This window comes from Triticum urartu, chromosome 3, assembly GCF_003073215.2.
Source record: "Triticum urartu cultivar G1812 chromosome 3, Tu2.1, whole genome shotgun sequence".
Taxonomy (NCBI): domain Eukaryota; kingdom Viridiplantae; phylum Streptophyta; class Magnoliopsida; order Poales; family Poaceae; genus Triticum; species Triticum urartu.
In genome coordinates this window covers 141,010,881-141,029,636 of record NC_053024.1, presented here as the reverse complement: position 1 = coordinate 141,029,636, position 18,756 = coordinate 141,010,881, and positions in this window count along the sequence as shown.

Genomic DNA, 18,756 nt, shown 5'->3' with positions numbered 1-18,756 from the left:
GCTTTTTCTTGATTTCTACCTTCGCCGATTTCAGCATCGCGAAGAGCTTTGGGAATTGTTTCCGTTATCCCTTGCATATTACTAGCACACATGCCTGTGCTTTGCAATGGGAGGAAAGAAATATCACAACCCCCCAACCCTCCCGCAAACACCATCACCCCCCACACACACAGTCCACGGCACCACCTATGTTCTTGCTCCTTCCCACCGCCAGGAACGGTGGCCGTTCACATGGCCATGGCGCTTTGAAAGTGATTAACCCAAGGCGACGAGCTTGGACATCACATTATCTTTGAACCATGCCAACAAAGCAATGTTTCTACCCTAAAAAAAGAATACAACATTTCTAATTTCAAAAAACTAATCTTGTCAAGGTAGATGTGAGCACCGCCCTCTGCGAGCTACTCACTAATGCATGTGGGTTTCTATAAAAAAAATTCTCTCACAACCAAAATGTGTCAATTCATTAAAATTCATACTACATCAACCTCAAATGTAGTAGTAAATGAAAAAGAGAGAAGATCATACATCATTATTTGTAACATAAATCTAAATTGTTAATAAATCACCCTATAAATCTTGGCGAAATAGATGTGAGGGCCACCCACCGCAAGCTACTCATGTGGGTTGCTACAAAATAAAAATTCTCTCACAACCAAGATGTGTCAATTCATTAAAATTCATACTACATCAAACTCAAATGTAGTAGTAAATTAAAAAGAGAGAGAAGATCATACATCATTATTTGTAACATAAATCTAAATTGTTAATTAATCACCCTATAAATTCTGCTGAAATAGATGTGAGGGCCACCCGCCGCAGGCTACTCATGTGGGTTGCTACAAAATAAAATTCTCTCACAACCAAGATTTATTAATTAAGTTCAATTCATACTACATCAACCTTCAATGTACTCTCAGAAAAATGAAAATGAAAGAGGTGATACATAATTATTCGCAACATAACTCTAATTTGTTAATTTTCTTGGCGTGATTATTTTGTGATTGTTGCCTAATAAGCTTTTTTTACTCTTGTGTTGCGTACTAAGCTCATCTCACCAAGCCCGACGCCGTTTACCATGCCCGATGTATGCATGCATGTCCGGCCGGATTTTAAGCGTCGACTATAAGTCGTCATTAAGGTACCGATCTCACACCAACCCGTCTTGTTTATATTAGTCTTTATTTAACCAGCGTAGATCATGTCACGAGCCCGTTTTGACCAGCGTAGATAAATGCATGTTGTGCATGTCTCCCTATCCTTCCTGTATAGGCCCGTCTTTCTTATTATATCTTTTTGATCCGACCGGATGATTCTCATAAACTCACGGTCATATATAAATTGGTAAAATTTACTCTAAAGAAGCGAGGTGGGACTATATAAAATTCAGCGAACCCACCAAAATAGCACAAGACAATTCTAGCTTAGTTGGTTACTGCCATGGTGAAGTTAGGAGACGTCACGAGTTTTAGTCCCAGCCCCAACATTTTTCTTTCGCTATTTTATGTAGCCCTAGAGCAGGCCCAACAAGTACACAAGCCCAAAAGTAATGGAGAGGAGGTGGCCCATATCAGCAAACACATACGGGAAGTGTCCTGTATAAGCAATGGATTAATACCACCTTGCCAACAGTCAAAGGTTGAGACTGTACAGGAGTTGCGGGCGCGTTGCTAAAAAAACATAACGTAGGATATCCCCTTGGTTTATTAGTAGGTATAGATTCAAACTGAAAGAGTAAAATCGCGGGAAGAAGCGTATTGTGACGGTGAACCCGACAAAGTCAATCTGTGCTTTATTATTAGGGAAAGATACTTCATCACGAAGTTCTAGTAACTTGGTGATAGTGACTAGAGAACTCTGTCAATCACAATCTTATCGAGAAGATTAACTCCCACTTGATTCAAGTGATTGTGGTACACAGACATTCTGAGCACATGCTCACTCGTTGCGCTATTCTTCTCCATCTTGTAGGCAAAGTACTATCAGAGGTCTCATACCTCTTGAGACGGGCATGAGTATGAGATACCAATTTCAACTCTTGGAACATCTTATATGCTCCGTGGCGTTCAAAACATTTTTGGAGTCCCTGTTCTAAGCCGTAAAGCATGGTTCACTAAACTATCAAGTAGTCATCATACCGAGCGTGTCATATGTTCATAACGTCTGCATCTGCTCTTGCAATAGGTCTGTCACCTAGCGGTGCACCAAGGACATAATTCTTCTATGTAGCAATGAGGATAATCCTCAGATCACGGACCTAGTCCGCATCATTGCTACTATCATCTTTCAACATAGTTTTTCTCTAGGAACATATCAAAATAAACGGGGAGCTACATCGCGAGCTATTGATCTACAACCTAGTTATGCAAATACTATCAGGACTAATTTCATGATAAATTAGAGTTCAATTAATCATATTACTTAAGAACTCCCATTTAGATAGACATCCCTCTAGTCATCTAAATGATCATGTGATCCAAATCAACTAAACCATGTCCAATCATCACGTGAGATGGAGTAGTTTTCAATGGTGAACATCACTATGTTGATCATATCTACTATATGATTCATGCTCGACCTTTCGGTCTCAAGTGTTCTGAGGCCATATCTGCATATGCTAGGCTCGTCAAGTTTAACCCGAGTATTCCACGTGTGCAAAACTGGCTTGCACCCATTGTATGTGAATGTAGAGCTTATCACACCCGATCATCACGTAGTGTCTCAGCATGACGAACTGTCATAACGGTGCATACTCAGGGAGAACACTTATACCTTGAAATTTAGTGAGAGATCATCTTATAATGCTACCGCCGTACTAAGAAAAATAAGAGGCATAAAAGATAAACATCACATGTTATCAAAATATGTGACATGATATGGCCATCATCATCTTGTGCCTTTGATCTCCATCTCCAAAGTACCGTCATGATCTCCATCGTCACCGGCATGACACCATGATCTCCATCATCTTGATCTCTATCAACGTGTCGTCACATGGTCGTCTCACCAACTACTGCTTTTGCAACTATTGCTATCGCATAGCGAAAAAGTAAAGCAATTGTATGGTGCTTGCATCATATGCAATAAACAGACAACCATAAGGCTTCTACCACTTGCCGACAACTCCATTACAAAACATGACCATCTCATACAATAAAATTTAGCATCATGTCTTGACCATATCACATCACAAAATGCACTGCAAAAACAAGTTAGACGTCCTCTACTTTGTTGTTGCAAGTTTTACGTGGCTGCTACGGGCTGACCAAGAACCGTTCTTACCTACGCATCAAAAACCACAATGCGGTATAGTGATTGTTTTTTGATATTCATAAAGAACCCTGTTATTGAATCTGATTCAACTAAACTTGGAGAAACTGACAACCACCAGCCACCTGTGTGTGAAGCACGTTGGTAGAACCAGTCTCGTGTAAGTGTATGCATAATGTTGGTTTGGGCCACTTCATCCAACAATACCTCCGAATCAAGAAACAACTAGTGATGGTAAGCAATATGTATATACCCACGCCCACAACTCCTTTGTATTCTACTCATGCATATAACATCTACGCATTGACCTGGCTCGGATGCCACTGTCAGGGCACATAGTAATTTCAAAAAAATTCCTACGCACACGCAAGATCATGGTGATGCATAGCAACAAGAGAGGAAGAGTGTTGACCACGTACGCTCGTAGACCGTAAGCGGAAATGTTATGACAACGCGGTTGATGTAGTCGTACGTCTTCACGATCGACCAATCCTAGTACCGAAAGTACGTCACATATGTGATCTGCACACGTTCGGCTCGATGACGCCCCAGGAACTCTTAATCCAGCTGAGTGTCCAGGGAGAGCTTGGTCAGCACGATGGCGTGATGATGGTGATGATGATGCTACCATCGCAGGGCTTCGCCTAAGCACTACGATGATATGACCAAGGTGGATTATGGTGGAGGGGGGCACCGCACACGGCTAAGGGATCAATGATCAACTTGTGTGTCTATGGGGTGCCCCCTGGGCATGTATATAAAGGATGGAGGGAGGAGGAGGCCAGCCCTCATAGGGCGCGCCCAAAGTGTGGAGTCCTACTAGGACTCCCTAATCCTAGTAGGATTCCACCTCCTTCATGGAATAGGGAAAAGGGAAGGGAGAAGGAGAAGGAAGGAAGGGGGCGCCCCCTTTCCCTAGTCCAATTTGCAACAGTCCATGTGGAAGCAGTGCGGCCACCCTTGAGGCCTTTCTCTCCTTTCCCGTATGGCCCATTAAGGCCCAATACAAATTTCGGTAACTCTCCGGTACTCCGAAAAATACCCGAATCACTCGGAACCTTTCTGATGTCCGAATATAGCCTTCCAATATATCGATCTTTACGTCTCGACCATTTCGAGACTCCTCGTCATGTCCGTGATATCATCTGGGACTCCGAACAACCTTCGGTACATCAAATCACATAACTCATAATACAAATCGTCATCGAACGTTAAGCGTCCGGACCCTATGGGTTCGAGAACTATGTAGACATGACCGAGACACATCTCCGGTCAATAACCAATAGCGGAACCTGGATGCTCATATTGGCTCCTACATATTCTACAAAGAACTTTATCGATCAAACCGCATAACAACATACGTTGTTCCCTTTGTCATCGATATGTTACTTGCCCGGGATTCCATCGTCGGTATCATCATGCCTAGTTCAAACTCATTACCGGAAAGTCTCTTTACTCGTTCCGTAATGCATCATCCTGCAACTAACTCATTTGTCAGATTGCTTGCAAGGCTCATAGTGATGTACATTACCGAGAGGGCCCAGAGATACCTCTCCGATAGACGGAGTGACAAATCCTAATCTCGATCTATGCCAACTCAACAAACACCATTGGAGACACCTTTAGCGCATCTTTATAATCACCTAGTTACATTGTGACATTTGATAGCACACAAGGTGTTCCTCTAGTATTCGGGAGTTGCATAATCTCATAGTCAGAGGAACATGTATAAATCATGAAGAAAGTAGTAGCAATAAAACTGAACGATCAATATGCTAAGCTAATGGATGGGTCTTGTCCATCACATCATTCTCTAATGATGTGATCCCGTTCATCAAATGACAACACATGTCCATGGCTAGGAAACTTAACCATCTTTGATTAACGAGCTAGTCAAGTAGAGGAATACTAGGGACACTCTGTTTGTCTATGTATTCACACATGTACTAACTTTCCGGTTAATACAATTCTAGCATGAATAATAAACATTTATCATGATATAAGGAAATATAAATAACAACTTTATTATTGCCTCTAGGGCATATTTCCTTCAGGAACCATGTCTGCAGTCAACGCCATCGTAGAAGGGATGACACTAGTCACCAACATGGATGATTCAATTCATGGGACCTTTTGGTGCAGTTCACCTAAAATGAAGCAATGTCCCATGACATAGCATCTTCTTCTTCATTTTTTAAGAAAAGGGCTCCAGACCCAGTTCCATTTCCATTGGAAAACGAAACCCACAGAGCTTCTTAGTCATTAGTTGCAATAAAATTGATCAACATCAAGGTTGGTTCAACTATAATTTGGATATCATTTGTCTAGTGCAACTAAGATTAAGCATGAAATGTATGTCTCTGTTTGCACAAAAAAGGTGGAAAGGAGGGTGAAAAACAAGTGATGAAACATACATCAAATGAAAAAAAGCATGTTCCTTATCTGAATGGTAATCCTACAATGATAGTAGCAATTTCTAAAGTAGTAGCATTGCTAGATATTAGTGTGGGCACTAGGATTAACTATGACAACCGTTAAATACGACATTACTTTAATGGTGCCATTGCTTCATTTTACTAGCAACATTGGTTTAACATGTCCTTACTTTTAGTAGTGCGACTACTACATTTTACTAGTGGCATTACATAAGAGTGGCTCGGGGTAACGAACATCAGAACAGGATATCCGGGTTGGTCTCATTTTTGTTCGGTATAGCCACCTTATACTGTGAGGCTAGCAAATCTAGTCCTGGACTTACTCTGTTGACTTGTCCCCCAGTCCCCACTTTCTTTCCTTTTCAACCAATACATCGGGTTTATATTGAGTTTGTACCGCGTTTCCTTTTATTGCCCTATTAGACCTAGAGACCAGTTGGCTAGCCAGTCGCTGGTACTTTTCGCCCCCATTATTTGCTCTTTCGACCAAGTCCTAGATTCAGGTAACAAATCTTCCCCCACCCCCACCCCCCTTATTCCTTGTTTGAACCAAGTAGTACTAGATTCGAGTGCATGAACTAGTTTTACCTCTTAACAGTAAAATTTTAGGTGGTTTTCAAATAGTCGATCGATCCTATCTACGAGGGGGCCTGGGAAATAGTAAAAGATACAAATGCAGCAACGTCAGGAGCTCGGGAAGTAGAGCAAGGCCGTTTTCGAAGGAAGTTGTACCTAAGGGTCGCCGGGATGTCGCTAGGTAGGCGGCGGGAGGCCGGATCTGCCCACACTACGGCAGTGAGGAAGAAGGGGTCGGAGGCCCTCCCTTGCCAGCGGTGCTTGGGAGAGAATGGAAAGGCACGCTGATCGGGATGCACCGGCAGTGGGTAAGAGCCGTCACCGAGGACAACCGCGTGAACGTTGCACCTTCTCACCTTCCCTGCCGGAGAGGATCCGGCTGGATCTGTGACCAGCGGTTAGCAGAGAGAGAGAGAGTGTGTGTGGCCACTGCTGTCGTGTTTAGATCTGGAGAGGATGAGACAGTGTGAATAGAGCAACAATAGCAAGCAAGCGTGGCAGCTCCTGCCTATATAGTGGAGTACTACTAGTTTTCTTTTGTCTATCGGAGCCGGCTTGACCTCATCAGTGACTGTCTTCATGCACGTGCCCCGGAGGCGCAGTTGTCCTCATTTTGATCTGAAGCACGGGATTATAGCATGACAAGAAACCATAACCTCACTGCCCAAAGGAGACAAAATGAATTCCGACAGACAAACTAGACGAGGATCAAAGATCAAATTAAAGATAAACTCGTAGAAAAGGGGTCCATCGATAGATGCCCTAATTAACATAGCCGGCTTGACATAGATGGCACCCGAGTAGTCTTCATGCATGTGGCCCCCATGACTAGCGCCTAGGAGGAACTCAATTGTCGATGTTTAACCCTCGCGGTGATCTGAAGCACATGACACCTAATTTTGCGAGATGACAAGAAACCTTTTTTTAGATTTCTCACAAGAACTACAGCCCTGTACAACATAGCCTGCACGATATGTAGACGATAGCCAATCCAGGCATATCTGCTGGAGTCTGTTCACATGCATGGACGAACTGATCTTCCGTGTCATGCAGGGATCGTCCAGGCACCAACATCTGTACAACACTTCTCTAGTACTATCGCTCGTCTCTCTCTTCTATTAACTCACCCGACTTGCGGGGCCGGGGAGTGTCCCTATGGTCGGTTCTCAATTGCGGTCCCACATGTGTTTGCAAATGCAATATGAAGCGTGTTCCATTCATAGAGAGGCATGCCAGACCGACCAACCATCTAGGGTGCGACGCGAACGCGATAGGTGTGCTATATACTGTACTCCGTAAATGTGTACCGCTGTTTTCTTGAGGCTTTCCTCCATGGCGCAATCCATAGATACAAAATTAGTATGTTGTACTATTTAAAAGTCGAGGGCGGGGCTTTTCCCACGCGGTAGGCGGGGCAGTTCCGCCTAGTCGGTTTGACAAAGACGCGATAAGATGAGGGAGTATGCTGCTGCAAACGTAGGGCTGTGTGATTTGACAGCGAGTTACTGTTGGACAGGTGGGGCCTGGTGATTTGACTTGCCATTATCATTTTAACTACGGTGCTACAACCGATGTGAGTCTCCTGATTCCTGACCACCTCCATACAGGTGCCTCTCCTGATGCTCCACCATGTAGAGGCTGGCTCTTGCTTGAGATCCCACTCCTCCACTTTTTCCTTGCCTCTTTCCCCCACATATCCAAAAATGCCATGTAAAGCGGGCTTATAGCCCACTATTGTACTTGATCCTACATGTGCTAAACCTTCCACATAGGCATAAAGTCTGATGTGCCAAGTTAATTAAGAAGAGAGAGACTAGTTTGGTGACCCCAGGAAGAAATGGTGCTAAGCGCGTGTACCTAGATGAAGCAAACTTGGCAACAAAACACTAAGCACCAATGCAATGGGGACTTGATTTGCTAAGCCATTTAGTGCCCATAACACCTCATCTAAGCACCATTTCATTGGAAGAGGTCACTCCTTGGCAAATGCAATAAATACTACCAAGAAAGAGATAGAGAGAAGTAAACAAAAAAATATACTCTTATAGCCAACCTTATAGCTAACCTTGTTGTGGTATGAGTGACTAAGTGATGACTATGTATGACATGCCAACATCAGATAGCCTAATGCACCGTGTGAAATCTCCAAGGGCGTGACCGCGCGAGCGAGGCGACGGTCGTCGTAGGCGCGACCATGATACATGCTACTGGCAGTCCTTGGATCTGAGATTGAACGGTCGCATGCTAAGTTGCTAACAATTTGCAGAATAACCCTCCAAGATAGGATATTCACCCATAGCTCTAGAATCACGCCATGCAACCGTTCGATCTTAGATCCAAGGGCTCTCGGAAGCTTTGTATCACCTGTAATTTTCCCGACGCTTGACATGACATCGAAAGCCATTTAATTGGGTGTCGAGTAGACATGACATCTAATTGGGCCCCCATAGTACTGTGCATGAATCCATTTATCCACCAGGCAAGCCACTACCCTTCCGTTCACACGCGCCCCCCACTCAGCATTTTTACAATCGATAAACCACTCCTAGTCGTACCGTCCTTTCACATTACGGAAGTTCCACTGATCCTAACCCTCCTCCCAAATCCATGGCGTCCAAATCTTCATGGTCGGCAGTGAGTACAAGGTTAGAACCATCACCGGCAATGAGTTTGACGTCATCTACACCCGTTCTTCCGCGACGGTGAAAGGATGCCTTGATCGCTTTAGACGCATGCTCGAAAACTCAAATGATGAGTGGGTCGCTAGGCTAGATGTTGAGTACACCACAGTCCTGGGAAAAGAGAAGAATCTAAAGGAGCAAGAGAGGAAGAAGCCCGTCGTGATCTAGGTTTGCGTGCATGACTTATGCTTGGTCTACCACATATGCCATGCCGACGTTGAGTGCGAGGAATTTAAGAAGTTCCTCGAGGGCGGCTGAGTCAAATTCATTGCTGTAGACTTTATGAACGATGAAAGAGTCCTGGAACGGATAGGCCTCGTTATAGGAAAACCCTTTGACTTCTAGAAAAATAGGCTGGTGTCCTCCTGTGATAAGCCTTCAATGTTGACCCTGGCAAGATCCATGGTTCATTCTTCATATGGTAAACCGAAGAAATCTCCGCACATGTTTCATCGTGCATGGCAATGGAATGTACTAGATATATACCACATCCACTACGCTGCAATGGATGGCTACCTTTGTTTCAATATATACAAGGGTTGGATGAAGAGCAAGAGCCAAGTGTGCGGTTCAAGCAAAGAAGTATCACCCAAGAGGAAGAGGGACAAGGACAAAGTCGAGGACGTGGACGAGGACTCCGAGTAAGGTGACAGTGTCATTGCTCATGGTGGTTCAAATAAAGTGTCTACCGGATTAGTTGCTTAGTTTAATTTCTAGTGTGCTTTGTTTTATTTGAGGGGTGTGTTGTGTTGAGCCCCCAGCAAAACTATGTTATGTTTCTTCTCGTTTCTTTAACTCTTCAGTACATACATACTAGTATTTCTTACAGTTCATCTTTTATTTGGTATAGTACTATGACTACCACTCATTTCATCACATTATCTACGTACAATATATATGGCCAACATCATATAGCCAGTAGTATCGTTGTCAAAGAACTTTAGGGGGCTTAGTTTTGTCAAATAATTTCAGGGTGCTTAGTTTTATTTGAAGGGTGTGTTGTGCTAGACACAATTATTGTGACTCAAATCTCTTTTGCCATGTTATAATGACATAAATACCGATGGACCAACATGCCAGCTCTCCCTCTATCTCACTACAGTAAAATAAAGTGTGGGGCCTACTTCATCCCAACAGCGTTCTTATTTTCTTGTAAAATTGTTTGCATGGTTAATCCTGACAAGCGGGGCCACACTTATCATTGTGAGAATCGACTTATTTTTGTCATGTAACATGGTCAACAGGTTTGACGTGAAAATCACAATGTCTAATGGTATTTTTGAGCAAACATATAACTTAATGATGGCATTTTTGAGATATCTAATTGCATTTTTGAGCAGGCATCTCACGGATCGATGGCATTTTTGAGTAGTTGTAACTTCTAATGGCAAAACTAAGTAGTGACACACAAACTAGTGGCATAAATAATAAGAACCCAAGAATTAAATAGATATGCTAATTTCATTAATAGAATTTAGCACCCCATTTATGCACGTACTAGCTTCTTTAATAGTACTATACAAACTAGTGGATATATAATTAATGTGGGTGTATTAGCTATGTAATCCTATATAGAGAGGTATAGATTGATCGAAGTGGACGTGGGAAAGAGGGTGAGACCTCACTAGATATATAGATTGATCTGTTTTGTGTGGAAAACTGTGAAAGACCTAGCTATATATACACACACATAGATGACATCAATCGTTGTGCATGCACGTGAGAGATAAAGAATGCCTGATATGATGGGGAGGGGGAGGTGTGTGTGTGTGTGCATGCATGGGAGACCGACCTAAAGAAAATGATTGCATGTGTGCGATGGATAATGCCGACTGGTACTGTGTGCATTCATGCACGAGGGAGAGTTAATGGTACAATTATAAAGAGAAGATGACTGTGTGGGTGTAAAAGACTAGGTGATGTCATAATCAATGTAAAGTAGAATTCAAATATTTGAATAAGAGATCATGATGTTTGGAACCCATGCATGCATGAATATAACTGAGATATACATGGTGTGGTTTGGAAACGAGCATGTTGTATTGTATACACATTGAACAAGGTCAGACTGATTTGTATCTGAGATATCGATGGCAGACATCGTTTGGCCACATTGCATTCGTCCATGGACACACTATTCTAATTGGAGATGATGGGTGGCTTTCGCATCACATATCTATATCTACACCCCTATATATATCATATTATATATTTTTATATAGTGTGCGGATAACTTTAACTTTGAAAGATGGTCGTTGGATGAGGCCAATCCGATGGTGCAGAGATGGCAAATTTGAGCACAACTGGCCGTTGGATATCATCTAGAGTCCACCAGATTTTGCCGCATGTACAATCTAGAAGACTCCATGGTTGAACTTAAGCATAATGCACAAACCTCAAAACACAAGCAGTTCTTCTTTGTTCTAGAATCTTCCGTATAAGAATTGCCCAAATGTTTTTCTACATGATTTGCCATTATTTGTTTTTACTTTATGCCTTACAACGCACAATTCCATGAATCTTAAAATAGATTAGCTTTCTTATAAAAACTAGATGATTTTGAATGAGATGAACTATAAGAATTACAAGAACATCTACATCATGCATATATGACTCAAAGCTTACTTGCTGTAATATGGTATTTATTCATAATTTGGTTGCCAAATCTCATGCGTGCAATGCACGTGTACCTTACTAGTCTAAATGGTATTTGTTGTGTGTGTGTGTGTGTTGTGCTTGTTAAACACATTGTACGTAGTATATCATACATGGTTTAGATTCCGAACATCTAGCTAGAGCATACATGTACTATGATTTGAATTCAACATAAAATCTATACATATATTTGAATTTGAGATCGTATGTACATTTAGTTCGCATTTATATAGGAATTTACATCTCCTATATTCATGTCATGTGTTGGGAAGATAATATTTAGATGGTTGTATAACTAACCCGAGTACAATCCCGTTCAAACAAGGAAAATGTACTCAAATTTAGTCCATATGCTAGACAACACACGTTCTTTTTTTATTGTTGAGGGAAGTGCAAATTGTTTCGGTACTGTACATGTTATGTTTGTTGTCCTGGTTTTTTTGTTGTATTTGAATGCATTTCTAGTAATATAATAAAACGGGACATAGCTCTCTCTAGTGATGAGGTGCAAATTGTCTTTTTTGGGGTACACGTTAAGCTTGTTCTCCCGAAATTTCAAGCTGCGCCTTGTTATGCTGAAATTTCAAGCTAGCATCTCTGTCTATCACGCTAGCTTGTTACCCCGAAATATTTAAGATATATCTTTGTCTCGTTGTGCTCCGACAACTCCCTCCATCTCAACCCGCGCCTTGCTATTCCAAAATTACAACGCGCGCGAAAACTCCCACCTCCTGTGAAATCCCGACACGTGAAATGCCTGTGATACCCCTGAACCGAAAGAACCGCCTAGCTCAAATCAGTGGGGGTAATTTCATAACTTACCCCACATTTTGGACAAGTGCGTCCCTAAGCCATGGTTCCCCACTCCCATCCCATCCGCCCACCCATTCGTACACCGAGGCCGCGAAAACCCGCGAAGCCCCACAACCTCTTCGGTCCGCCACCCAGCCGGAGCCTCTTCCCTGACGACGTCGTCCACAACAACACGTCGACGTCCCTCATCCACCGTACTGGATGAGGATCCGTCGTCGATCTCTTCGTCTCGCTGGTCCAGCCACCCCGTCCTCCACCTCAAGGAGCTGCCCCGACGTTCCCCTCGTCTTTCGGGCCACCAACATTCCCACACCGCCGTCTTCACCTGCACCACTAGAAGAGCATCATCATCATCATTTCCTCGGATGAAGCTGAGGCCTAATCGGCACCACCAAAGAGGTTGTACACTAATCGCCGCATTTTCTTCTTGATTTGATCTCTTGATGCTGCCAACGCTCGGTCCCGAGCCGACACGTCGTGGCTCCATCCACGGCATCGTCGTCGGCCACTTCCTCCACTGTGTCGCTCCCTTGGCGGCGACGTCCACATCAGTAGGAGCTGATGCTGCTTTAGCTCTCGCTCGCGCTGCTGACCTGCTCTTGCTCTCGGTCCCCTGCTTGGTCTACTTTTGCTATTGCTCTTACTCTTGCTTGCACTGCTGCTCTCGCTCTTGCTCTTGCTTGCGATGCTGCTCCGATTTAGCTACACTTTATTCGACTGAATCAACTTTCGGGTCAGTCGGTTTTCAGGGGGTGGGGGGCTCGCCGGAGTTAAGGAAGAACCAGCTGCAGTGGGGAGGGGGGCTCGCTGGAGAGCTACACCAGTATCTATCTTAGGGTTCAGGGTGGGGGCGGTGGTCGCCGGCGGTGGTGGGGCGATGGTGTGGGGATCGCCAGGGAAAAATCTCGGCACGGGGGGGGGGGGGCTAGAGGCATGGCCGGGGCGGTGGCAGACCGGCGGTGGGGAGTGGTTTCGGGGCGGGCGGGGCGGCGCACCGCCGGCCGCGGGCGGTGGGGGCCGCTGTTCGGCCGGTGGTGGCTGGCGGCTCAGGGTAGCCTGACCTGATGCTGCTACATGACCAGCTGCCCCGGCTCTCACACGCGCTGCTGCTGCTACTGCTTTTCTGCTACTAGCTAGTGTGTTCAGTTTCAACAGTAAAATTCAGTTTTGAAAGCAAAATTCAGTTTCGACAGTTAAGTCCACTTTCGACAGTTAAATTCAGTTTTGACAGTTAAGTTCAGAGATGAGCGGCTGATGTATTTACATCTAGCACTTTGTGGTTATGTATTTTACGTCATCTATTGGAGATGCTATTAGAATTCCACTCATGTTAATGTTGTCTCTCCTGTCCAGCTTCAGCCTCGGCGTCGCACAACTCACCGGAGCTGCTCCAACGACGAATCCCTCCATCACAGCGGAGCAGTACCCCAGGCTCCATCTCAAGATGCCTAAGATCTTCTTCCCCCCCCCCTCCGACAGCCAAGTCAGCATGATCATCCTCACCGACCAGCCCAATCACACTAAGATCGACATGGCTTCGCCAAAGAGGTTGTACACTTGTTGCATCTCTTTTTTACTCTATATGTTATATATATTGTCCACTGAGCACACGTAGTAACATGAAATACGATTAGTTTATCCTACTATATGACAAGCAGTGAGGTACCAGGCAACTTAGCTATCCGTGATGGACTCTCTTGAACGCCATCATTATTAATATCTGTGCGTTTGAGCTGTGCATTTGTCAATGGGCCTGGGAGTTGAGCTAGTAGGGCAGTGGCCTGGGTCCAAAGTAATAGAAGTAGCACAAAAACATTTTTTGAGTGTAGGCTTTTCCTTGCTCATGCCTGCCTACTAGAATCGCCAGTTCTTGAAAGGAAAAGTGAAGGAAAAACATAGGAATTGGAAAGTTTCCTATGGTACTACTATTCATGAATTTGGTTGAAAGGAATGGAGCAAAGCAAAACTGTAGGATTTGTTCCTTTAGTGTCTCCTTGAAATAAAAACCATAGGAATTTTAATTTGCACTTGTCCTCCTTTTCAAATTCCTATTCATGAAGCACAAGACTAAGAGATAGCAGCATAATAGCATTATAACCGTAAATTTTCTTGTGGTTTGACTTAATCTCACCTTGCTTCTTTGCATCTTGTGATCTTCCAATTCTTGTGAATCAAACACCCAGATTGGCATAAATCCTGTGTTTATAAATTCTCTGTTTTGCACGTGCATTCCTATCCTATTCCTGTCTATTTCCTATCCCTAGATTGTTAGAATCCTCAAATTCAAACAATCCCTTACACCATTACTTCTATTAGAAATATGTGTCAAAGAAAACCTTGTGTGGTTTGTCCTGCTCCTGCTGCGCTGTGTTCCACCCCAGCTCAGCTGGTCCAACGACGAAAGGGTTCACCACAGCAGGGATCTGCTCTCCAGACTGTCTTTTGCCGCCTCTGATCTTCTTCCCCGCCGCCGGCAGCCACAACAACTACATTACCATCATCAACTGAGCAGATGACCTTGATGACTACACAGATCGGCAAGAGAGGTTGCACTCTTCCATGTCTGCTTAGATTATGCATCGCTTAATATGATGACATGCTACTTTATTGTCGTGTTCACCTATTAGACTCCGAGTCAGGTCCAAACTAATGCTGAAACTTGAGTTTTTAAATGGTTGTGGGGTACATATTAGGGCAGCAATCAGTACTATCTGTCTAATATCTGGTTAATCTCGGGTGTCTAACATGAGTTTCATGTTGGGTGCAAACAAACATTAAAGGAGCCATTATCTGTATTTTTTAACTGAAGCTATTATCTGCCTGTTATCATTGGTTTTGGGTCTATCCACAGTTTGCTACCATCACTCTGGATTTGTGCATGACCTCCTTACATAATCTCACTATGTTTTATTCCTATGCATGTCAGTTATTGTACACAATGGAACTGAACATGTAGAGCAAAAGAGACGAGCCTTGTGTGGCAATAAAATTTCATGAATACATCGCTCCATGGTGGGCGCAAAGGCAGCCCCCTCCACCCATTGCGGATCATAATCAAGAGGAAGATAACTGTTCTGAGGGGGATTCAGAAGGAGAAGACCACTCCTATTTACTCCCTGAAGCCTTCGCTCTAACTTGACATGCTGATGTCGGTAATATCATGCATATGGTGCCTTGCATTGCTTACTGGATACATCAAATATGTCATCTGCTTAGTTTAGACATGCTTTGTGTCAATGCCATCTGTTTAGTTTCTTTATCGTATATGTGAATCATGCAATGCCATCTTGTTTAGCCAGGCATCATATATGTGAATTTTGCAATGCCACCCTGGTTAGCCAGTCATCTTATATGTGAATTATATCATGCCATCATTTTTTTATTACATGTTAAATTTGTCAACAATTTTAGTACATTCAATTACTCTTCCTGTGCATCAGCCATTCGGCACGGTCATGGAAAAATATGAAGTGGAAACAAGGTCTTCAGAGCAGACAATGCTATCTGACAAAGCGCATGTCTTGTTGGTTACAGATATCTCCTCAAAGGAGGATTCAGAGACAGATGACCAGTCATATCCCCCCCCCCCCGAGGTGCATGGTCTAACTTGGCAGGGTTATGTTGCTCATATCCAGCGTATGGTATCTTGCATTGCTATGCCATTTTCTTAGTTTAGACATGCTTTGTTTGAATGCCACCTGTTTAGTGTCTAATTACCATATATGTGAATTATGCGATGCCATCTTGTTGCAACACATTATATATGTGAATTATACAATGCTATCTTGTTTCAAGGCATTATATATGTGAATTATGCCATGCCATACTGTTTAGCCAAGCGTCATATATGTGAATTATATCATGCCATCCTTTTTTTGTATTTCTCATTGCATTTGTCGACAATGTTTGTATATTCAACTACTCTTCCTGTGCATCAGCCATTTGAATTGGTGATGGAGAAATCTGGAGTCAAAACAAGGTCTTCAGAGCAGACAATGCTACTTGCTGAAGCAGATATCTTGCTGGTTACAGATAGCTCTTCGGAGGAGGATTCAGAGGTAGATGACCAGTCCTATTATCCCCCTGAGGTGTATGCTCAAACTTGGCAAGGTTATATTACTCATATCATGCATATGTTGTATTGCAATGCTTAGTTTTTACATCATATGCACAATATTGAATGCCATCTCCTTAGTTGACACATCATATATGCGATTGCCCTCTGCTCACTTGCTTAGTATCTCTACTCCTATAAAAGACTCAGTTGGTGATGATGGTGTGTCTTCCATCCGTCATTTCTGACCATTAGATCTAATGGCTTCGAGGTAAGTTGTGGCATTTTTGCAACAATAGCCCACTTCTCTGCTCCAATTTGAAGAAAACCCCTTATTATCTTGAAAGCAAGCACATCCCCCCTCGCCTCATCAAAACAACCTGAGAAATATATTTTGAGTGAAACTTAATATATTTTTAGTGGTATATATGTATATCAAAACAAGAGTGTTTTCTTTCAAGTTTGTGAACAAGTATTATTCTACTTTGGATCCGTTGCAATGCACGGGCACATTGCTAGTATAAATCATATATTCGAATTATATCATGCCAAGATGTTTACATAGACAGCATGTATCTGAATTATGGCATGCCAACCCATTTTCTAAAGACATAATATAGTTATATCATCTCATCCTATTTACATAGTCATCATATTTTGAATTATGTCATTCTATCTTGTTTAGTTACCATCATACATTTGAAATTGTGTCATGCTATCCTGTTAAATTAGCCATCATATATGTGAAATTATGTCCTGCTATTCTATTTGGTTAGACAACATAAATGTGAATTATTTCATGCCCTGTTTTCTTCCCTACTATCCATTGCACCTGTCTATCTTACAACGTCTGTACATTCAATTACTTTGCTTGTTTATCAACCATTTCAATTGGAGGGGGTGACGGCAGTATCTGTGGGAGTAAAAACACGGTTTTCAGAAAAGATTTTGCTACCTATCGATGCAGATAGAACCACGGTTGTACTTGCCCAGGAACTAGCCCCACCACACATAATTCAGACTCACATAGATTGTACCCCAACCCAGTTGGACAGAGAACCAGCTACACCCCTTCTAACCCCAACCCTAGCAGATAGTAACCCAGTTCCAGTTGACATAGCACCGTCTCCACCACATAGCACCCAAACACGAGCAGTTAGTAAGCCAAATGCAGTGCCCAAAGCACGAGGACCACCACTCCGAACCCCAAGTCAGCGCTTAAAGCCGAAGAAGAATTGTTCCCAGGTCAGGTTCTGTAGCTATGGTTCATACTACTTTGCTCTTGCATCATTGTATTTACTCATACCAACTAATTTCAAATCGAAGGATGCAATTGAAACTCCAATGGTGCAACAGGTATGTTTTAAACCAGTTCCTTTCACGTGTTTGCTGTTGTAATTTGCTCTATGTTGATTTCAGTTTCAATTGAATAAGCAGTTATGTTCTCATGCCATGCACATTACAAGTGTTGTTATTGTTGTGTAGTTTCCCACACTTATATTCTGTCTATGATACTTTGTCTTAACTAGATATGACACTACAGGAAACAGGAGATTTGCCGTCAATACTTTCTTTGCCATCAACATTTTGTGGGGAAGACGGCGAAGAAAGGGTTTGCTGTCATCAACAGACGGCAAAAAACAGGTAACGGCGAATACGTATTTTTCCGTCTGCAATAAAAACCACAGACGGCAAAGAGTCTTTGCCGTCTGCAATTTTATTTACAGACGGCAAATAACTCACTTTGTTGTTTGTAATAAAAAATGCAGCCAGCAAATACTTTACCATCTGTGTTTTTTGTTACAGATGACAAAGAGCTCGCTTTGCCGTCTGTAGAAAAAACCGCAGACGGCAAAGAGAAAGCACAGCACGCGGATCCACCTCGTGGATCGATGACATGGCCGCAATCCAGCACCATGCACTGCTCCTTTGTGCACGATCCACCTCCACCTCTTATCCTCTTCTATCTCTGTCTCCCTTATCCTCTTGTCTCTCTCCCGTCCCCCATGCCTCTGCTCCCTCCCAGCCGAGATCCACTTCTACCTCCCGTCGTTCCCCAAGCCGCCGACAAGCACCATCTCAAGCTCCGCTACCCCTACCTCCGTCTCCTTCCTCCTGCATATATTCCTCGTTCTCTATCTATCCCCTATGCATCATCCCTTGCCCTCTCCCTCTCAGGCACCCGATACCATGGACAGCTGCGGAGCTTCGCGCCACCCGACGTCAACCGCATTGCCGCCCCAAGGGATTCGTGCGCGCGGCCGCTTGAGCC